This window comes from Epinephelus moara, chromosome 22 (assembly GCF_006386435.1).
Source record: "Epinephelus moara isolate mb chromosome 22, YSFRI_EMoa_1.0, whole genome shotgun sequence".
Lineage (NCBI taxonomy): Eukaryota > Metazoa > Chordata > Actinopteri > Perciformes > Serranidae > Epinephelus > Epinephelus moara.
In genome coordinates, this window is record NC_065527.1 from 40412404 (window position 1) to 40421525 (window position 9122).

Here is a 9122-nt window from a genome sequence, read left to right on the forward strand (position 1 = left end):
AGTAATGTGTGTGCAAAGCTGTATGAAAGCTCTGTTATACATCATTTTAGTGTAACTTTTTTTTCGCTGTGAAAACATTCGGAAAGCTACGATTCCGCTGTTTCACGTGATATGCGTGGCTTCTCGCTATGACGCACGGTCGCGGAGAAAAACCATAGAGAAGAACAGGTGTGAATTTGGACGCAGTATGCGTTGTTCTGGATGGACTCCTTGGCCTGCTGCTGCTGCATTTTCCCCAAAAAACGGGACAAATTGTGTCCTGGGAGACTTTTTTTTTGTTCCCGGGACAGCTGATGAAAAAAGAGAACAATTCTGGGAAAAACGGGACGGGTGGCAACTCTAGTAACTCCTACTTTAGTGTAGGAGTAATTTCAGACATTGTTTGGTATTTAGTAATAATTTGCTTAATACCCAACAGATAATCTGATTGCTGTAAAAAGGAAGAATTCAATTTCCAATATCCAGGTTTGCTGCAACCAGTAAAATTTGAATTTGAGAAAGAAATATCTATTCCAGCATGGTCAGTTAAGGGAGCAGCAGTAATATTACATGTTTGGACCAAGGATGCCAAATTGTCAGAAATAAGCCACAAATCTAAATGAGATTTTTGTGTTAAATCTGCTTTAAACCAGGTAGAGGTTTGTTTCATGCGGGTGTAAAATTCTCAGGGCGTCTAATAATGATAGCTTACCACAAAAAGCATATATAACAGGGTTAAAGTTATCTTGATTTCCTATGCAGGGTATCTGTCTATACATAAGTTTGGAGCCTCATTAAAGTCCCCGCCAACAACCACAAATGCTGAAGGAAATTTGTTTCTTTCTTGCAGAATCTTGTCACCCAAAAAATTAAGGAGTGTGATGTTAGAGTTCCTTGCATTAAATCCATAAACATTTACCAAAATAAATATATTATCCCCAGATTTAATTACTACCAAAGCCCATCTACCAGCATCAGAAGCCTCAGTATACAGAATCTCGCCATTAAATTTCAGATTGAACAAAATTAAAACCCCTCCTGAGAAATTAGTACCGTGAGAAAATATAACTGTCCCTCCCCACTGATTACGCCAGAATGCTTCATCTTTTGAAGAAGAATGAGTCTCTTGTAAAAAATAAACATCCTTATTTTTATAACTACAAAATAAAAATAAAGCTTTTCTTTTAGTTAGATCTCGTACTCCTCGTACATTAAGAGAAAAACATGAAAAATGAATATCAAACATACGTATAAACACTACACGAAACACAGATGAACAATGCTACTTAAACAGTAGTAGTAGTTATGCAAAAGATTGAAAAACGTTCAAAACTTGAATTCACAAACCAAAGGCTTTAAGTTAAGAGAACAGCTAAGAAACTGACCCATGTTAGCCATATAATTAAATCATGTTACAAACAAATAGAATCCCTAGATCCCTTTTTAGTAAGAGAAATATAAATGCAATTGCTCTCAAAGGCATATAAACAAGTTAAGGAGCTATCCTCTTTTCTTTTCTTTTTTTTTAATAAAAAAGTCAGAACCAAAAAGATATCCTTAAACCATCTTGTATAAGGAAGAGCAAATAAGATAAAGAAAATATGCAGCTTATTATATAGCCTACATACTTCACAATCAATTTTTTGTTAATTCTACCTACTCATGCAAATCCTTCATGTCAAGTCCTCGGCAGAAATCTTCTTACCAGCAATAATAGCAAAAGGACCGCTGAAGCCTGCTCTCTTGTTGTGCTTCCTTGCTTCCTCCACCAGCGGCCACAGCTTCGCTCTCGCCTCCCTCACTTGCTGAGTTAAGTCCTCCGATATCTTCACGTTCTTCTGCTTAAGGACCTCAGAGTTTTTAGCATCTGCCCATACTTGATCTCGGTGTGCTCGGTACGAAAACCGAACTATGATGCAGCGTGGTGGATGCTGTCCTTCCTTCCTCATCCATGGTCCCAGTCTGTGGGCGATATCCACCGTCTTTTGAAGAGAGTCGGCGAGACCGGGAGAGACACGGGAGAAGAGGTCAATCACCGTCATTTTCACATTTTCGTCCTCAGACTCTGGAATCCCGGAGATCTTCAAGTTCCAGCGTCTGGAGAATGCATCCATGTCGTTCACTCTTTCCTCTAACTTCTTATTTTCAGCAGACAAAGTTTTAATCTGGAGCTCCAGGGGGTCCACTTTGGATGCCAGCTCCCCTACCTTCTTCTCTGCAGCTTGCACTGAAGTAGGGAGAGTTTGAATACTCTTAAAAGTTATTTTCTATGGACTTCTCTATGGAGTCCAGCTTCTCCTTGAAACCATGCTGCGAGTCAGCGAGCTTGTTAATTGCCGCCAGCAGGACAGAGTTGGTGGGCTCCGTCTTGCGACGCAGTGCTTTTCTTTGTGGGCTAACGTTAGGACTCGGAGAGTCTTCCACATGATGTTGTTTGGCGTAGGTATGGCACCGTTTAAGACTCTCCACGGCCTCCTTTACTTCCACTGCCATTTCCATATCCTCCCACGTAGTCGACATATCACCGGAGTCAGTTATATAGTGGTTGGAGCCTTTTTGAAGACAACTTTTGTGACGCCGAGCTAGCAAGCAGAAAACTCCAACGGTTAGCAACAGCGTCAGCTCGTTGCAGGCAGAGTCCGGCAGAAAAAGTCCACGAAAAACAAAACAAAAATGGGTCAAAGTTTCACCAACAGACCTCACAGCGATTTTCTAACGTTCTTAAAAACTATTTACATGTTTCTTGGCCTTAGGCAAGCAAATTCAAGTCTCGAACGAAAAAAGCTTCGGCAGCACACAGAAAAAAGCGTCTTACAGTGGCGCCATCTTGGCTCCCTTCCCCAACAGGTTCGGTTTAGAAGGGTTGCAAGTAAAAACACATTTTTAATCCTAACAAATACATCTGAATTGCATTCAATATTTCATGAACTTGAACAATAACAACACTGAGCTGGATAAAATAGCTTTCACAATATTTCTAGACTGATGATCATATTGTGGCAAATTCAGGGACAGCCAGGAGTTGAACTTAGCTTCCACAGATCATAGGCAAGCACACTAACCAATCAGCCAAAGAGTCCAATCTATTCAAGTTAGGTTAGAGAGCCCATGGTGGTTATTGCTGCCCCTTCAGGAAGTTTGGCCCCCATGCTTCACCACACCAGCACCCTCACTACCTCGAAAAATCAGTCAAATTTCTGCTGCTGACAGCTTCATCTTCATCTACCTAGAACAAAAATTATTCCATTTTCTTGACCTGGAAAGCCACAAATATATAACCTATACAATAAAATTACACAGAATCCATAATAAATGTATAAACTAAAGCAAAATGTTTAAAAGTGATTGGGAACATCTGACTCTGTTAGTCATCGTCAACTCTGTTATTGTTCAAATCTTTGAATGATTAACAGAGTTGACGATAACATAGTTGACATTTTCCACCATTTTCTGCCTTAAGTCCATGTGCTAGCTTAAAACCAGATACCACATGTCATGTATAAAAACTAAATGTATGTTTGTGATGGATGACCACTGCAGTTGTTTTGGCCAAATACAGTGCACTGGTAAAGCTAATTGTGCAAAAGAAATGATCTCTTTGGGGTTTTTTTTAATATTTAGCCTGAAAATAGGCTTTATTCAGTGTAAGTGCTTGTAGGAATCCAGAGCCTATGTCACAATGACATTCTACAGAATGCAACTGACAATGCAACCATGGTGGTTGCAGCGCACTGAAGCCGGGGACACTGGAGGAGATGCCGGAGACAGCACTGGAGGTGCTGGAGATGCTGGTGGTGACGCCAGGGATGGTGGAGGAATCCTCTGAGTCTGTGACACCGGAGACGCTTGGGATGGTGGAGGAATCCCCAGAGTTCTTGGCACGTGGCTGTGACTGCGTGTCCTCTGTCTCATTGTCTGTTTTAAAATAATAAATTGAGTAATTAAACACGAGTCAAAGTCTTTGATATCCTCTTTGATATACTGGCATGTTTAAATTTAAATACCTTGGGGGTAGAGCCTGATTTATGGTCCTGTGGCGTACCTACGACGTACCTACGTCGTTGCCGTGACACCGTCGTGAACCCTTCGAACTTCTCCGTCACTCCATTTCGTCGCGGTGCAATTCACTGCCAGAGCAGTAGGAGGCTGCGTTCCTTTCCTGAATGGTTATCATCGTCTCTAGTTGATTCTTTGTTTAGCTTCCGGCTTTTCCGGTCACAGAGAAATGAACGCGGAGCACGGACAGACGGCTCCATCCGTATCCGTATTGAACGTTGAGCATAAATGGGCCTTAATACTGCAACATCTACATCGCAACAGAAGATGTTTAAAGATGGCAGGGATGGCGCAATCTGGAAATACGGAACCGGAAATGCGTTGCTACCAAACAAACCAATCACAGCCCTCTCGGTCTGCGCTGGGTCTGTGTCGCCTCGACGTGTAGTTACATTTTTGGGAGGTGCACGTCAGGCTACGCCGGGGGCTACGGCGAGCCTTCTGTGTAGCCACGTACCCTACAACGTAGCGACGTCATTGATTTAACGCAGGACCATAAATCAGGCTTAAGCCGAGTCACCCACATGTGCTCCCACCACCCCTGAGAGAGCAGTGTCACCCACAATTGTGGCGACTCTCTGTTCAAACGGGGTGAGCTCTTCCTGTTTTGGCAACACTGTGGGCAGCCATCCTCCGCTTCACGTCCACCGTAATGTCGGAGCACTTCTTTTGTAATTCTACGTGTGTGTACGCTTTTCTGACCCCACAGCATTGACAGCCTCACACACTCTCCCACTGACTCGACTTGCGTTAGTATTGATGCCGGAAGACAGCATGCCAAAAAGTACATCTTCGCGCGCCTCCACTTCAGTGTGTAGCGTCTCCAATACGCATTCTGTGAAGTCTTTCTTTTTTCCCGTCTTACTCATTCTTTTGTTTTAGTTTTCTGATCGTGCAGAGAGGGGAATCTCAGGTGCAGGGTCAATTTAAATATGATTTGCATATTTAAATGATGGCGTGGACAGGGAGGGGTCGGGTACTCCAACATGTGCGCTCAATTCCACGTTGATTGGGATGTACAAAGGAAATGTGCTTGGATTCATGCGTACACACAGATTCATACATCTGCATGTTTTTGTGCGTATGATGTTTTCTGGATTTAAGCGTACGCCATGTTTCACTAGGAAATCCACTTAAGTCTTTGTACATGAGGCCCCTGGTGATTTCAAAGCTATAAGCCATCCAAGCAGCAGCCATGAAACAACATCTCCTCCGAAACAGCTGTGCATCTGCCTGGGCCACAAGTCCGTCTTTCAAATGTATGTAATTTACAGGTACAGTGGATGCTGAAGTGATGTGTTTATGACTTTACTGCTGCAGTTGGTAAAGGTGGCACTATTTTAACTGCTTTATATATTGCTGAATAGCTAAACTTATAATGATACGTCATCATTCATTAGTTAATTTATATGTTGTATCATTATTACTACAAGACCACACTAGCCCCAGCTGGGCTGAAAGAAGTGAATGGAGACAAGACGTCAGAGATTTTTACCTGGCCGAATTCAAGGTCTGTGGATTAGGACCCTTACTGACTTGTTTGGGGCAAGTTTGAGGTTGTTGGCCTTTCTTTTATGAAATGCTCCAAACAACTAAGCCTGCATGAAGCGCCAATTTTTCTCACTACCTCCCTCTGAACCACTTCTCTTCTCTCTATCAACTTTCCTTTTATATTCTTGTCACAGGAGTATTTTCATTTCTTTCTGCAATCCTCATCTGAGTAAAAACAAGTTAATAAAGACCAGGGCTGTCAACTTTTCAAAAAACCTTGGAGTGAGATTCAGTGCAGCCAACTACAATTTTGTCATTTATGCCTACACATTAATACCTATACCTCTTTACCAAATACAGCAGGTAACCACAAAACCTTCATTAAACATAATGTGGCCTATTACACAGACATAAATTTGTATTAAAAAATAAATGTTGTCTTTGCTCTGTTGATATTAATATAAATTTGTCTGTTGTATTTGTCATGAATCATGTTTCTAATTTTCCTTGTTTTACATCATTTTAGTGTGGTGACTACCAAATTAATTCATAAGTGCAATTCCAATCACATAATTTCAATCACATAAACAAACAATGGCTTAATTCTCCTAAATATGTCCATCAATGAGTATATGCTCAGTTAGCACCCAAAATTTATGACAGCGGAATTTTTCACCTATCTACTGCTTGCTCTGCCCAGCTGCTTGAAAGGATGACTGCTGCAGCAATAGGCTACTATTTTAATTTAGCTGCTAACATAAAGTACTCTTTGCTTCTAATTTATAATTTTTGACATTTACAAAGCTCCCCAATGCCTTTACATGCTCTCAAAACACGTATAAGAAACTAAACATAAAGTTTTTTTCTTTGTTTTTTTAAGATTATTTTTTGGGGCTTTTTCACCTTTACTGGATAAGACAGGGTGAAATCGGGAGAGAGGGAGTGGGGGAATGACATGCAATAAATCGTTGCAAGCCGGATTCAAACCCGTGACTGTTGCAGCGAGGTATCACCTCTGTATATGGAGCACCAGCACTATCCACTACACTACTGATTAACACAAATGTAACATTTAAAGGCTAAGGACTAACTACTTCACAACACACATGCCAACATACCTGGAGGTGAGAAATTTCTTCTTCTTCTTCTTACTAGCAGGAGGGCGCGAATCATTCGTCATTATAAGTAGTAGTAGCCTATTTATGTAAGGTGGCGCCACCTACCGTACAGGAGTGGAAGGACTACCAGCACTTTTTTTTTTTTTTTTGAGTTTTTTTTTTTTTTTTCCGAGTGAGAAATTGGAGGTGTGGCGTGAGACCGTGTGAAATCAACCAATTGTGTGACTCTCACAGAGCGCGAGGGTTATCATTTGGCAATGAAAGCTAGCTGGCTAACGTTTCCTGACAGTAAAGAAAACACAGTCATAGACAGCATAAATAAAACAAATAGCATAGCTGATGAGCTGATGAGCTGGGAGCTGATCTTCTTTCAGGCGTTGTTTTTTAAAGTTTACAATATCATCCATGGGACAGATCAAAAAGCTCAGGGTAGCCCTGCACTAAAATGATCAGCTTCTCCTCCATAGTAACCGTCGACAGTTATTCACCTTAGAGAGGAAAGATATCTGTCGACTGTGATTGGTTTTTCCATAAATAACATGTAACATAAATAATTTCCCCTCGGGGATCAATAAAGTATTTCTGATTCTGATTCTGATTCTGATTCCTTGGCACATGATACGCGATGCATGCTGCTGCATTCCAAAAGTTGAACCTGACTTATCCTAGTGTGCAGCGTTTGCTCCCTGAAAAATGCCCTGGCGTTTGAGCACTAGTTAGGCTACTTTGCAGGTTCAGATTATTAATGCAAATAAATAAATAGCCTACTAATAATCAACAAATAAATTATGATGTCTTCCATGAATAATGATAAAACTCAATTGATCACTTGGTGAAATTCACAAGCTACCCAGTAGTAGCCTATAGTAAAAAAAAAAAAAAAAGAAAGAAAGAAAGAAAGAAAGAAAGAAAGAAATAGCCATTAAAACTTATAAATTATTAAAGCACTAGACCATATAATGTTCTGAAATGGGCCATTTTGCATAATGAGAACTCTTAAGTATACTGTGATGCTATATTTGTAACATTCTACTAGTGTATTGCTACTTGTACTAAAGTAAAACATCTGAATACTTCTCCCACCACTGTGCTTTGTATAGGTTAAACTGTCTAACAGTATGTACAAGTATCCTCCAGCTGAAATAATACTTAGTCGACTGACAGAAAATTGATTGGCAACTGTTTTATTAATTGTTTAAGTCATTTTTCATGCAAAAATATTTTGGTCCAAGCTTCTCAAATGTGCAGATTTGCTGATTTTCCTTTTTAGCATATTAATAATTTTGAATTCTGTACTATTGACTGAACAAACATTGTGAAAGTGTCACTTTGACACTGTTTCTCACTATCTTTTGATTTTATTTTTTTTTTACAAATCCAACAATCAATCAGCTAATGGTGAAAATAATCATTAGCTGCAATCCAATAAAAAACTGTTAAACATTAGCTCCACCTCAACCAACTATAAGCCCTGCTTTTTCATTAATGCATGAGTATTAATATTCTAATTATATAAAATATAATATTATAACAGTCATCACAACCACTTTTTCTGAATAAACACTTTTAATACTTTAAGTACATGTTTACTCCTGTAAAAACTGCGTAGTAGTAGTAGTCTTCATATTTAGACAACATAGACTTGTAATGTCCACTAGAGAGCAGTATTACCACATGTATGCAGAGCAGTACCAGGCCACATAGACTGCAAGACCTCTCATTCATTCACACAGAAACAGCTGGTCCAGTGTCCAGTCTCATATCATTCATAAATGTGTGCACTGTTATGTCTGTTTTGTAAATGTAAGGTCATTGAAGTCTGTGCCTGTACTCTGCATGGTCCAGCAAGTTTAGTTATCTGCATAAACAACTTGTTTCCAAATGAGTCATCACCCCTGCATCACAGACTGAACTGTGGCAGTGGTGCAGTGTATTGGCCTAGTTATTATCATCCAGTGCACTGACAACCTCCATCATGTCAGCGGTGGACAATAAATCAGGTCATTATTTGATATTTGATAAAAGCCTGAAACTGGCCTGAATCATCATCATGTAATCCCACTGTGTGCGTGTGTTGTCTCTGCCCTCTGTGTCGTCTGCAGGTCTTAAAGACTGCGATTATAGAGTCTGTGTGAGTCAGACAGACAGATGTGTCATCAGGTGAACCTGTCTGACTCCGGCTGCAACCACTGCTGAGCTGATTGTCCCTCTCCGGCCTGTCTGTGCCCTCGTTGTTGTTTCTCCCCGCTCTCGTTCCTCTTATTCCCCGCCAGTTCTCTCCTCCCTGCATCTTTACTCTCCTTCTGTCTGTGTCCTCTTTTTCTGTGAAGTCACTGCCCTGGTTTTCTTTCATTTCTGATGTCTGACATCCTGTTTCTTGCTCTCATTTTGATGCGTTTCTTTTCCTTTTTTTCGCTGTTGACCATTTTTGTTTTGATGTGGCTGCATTTGTTTCCACCCTTCAGAGAACTGTGAATG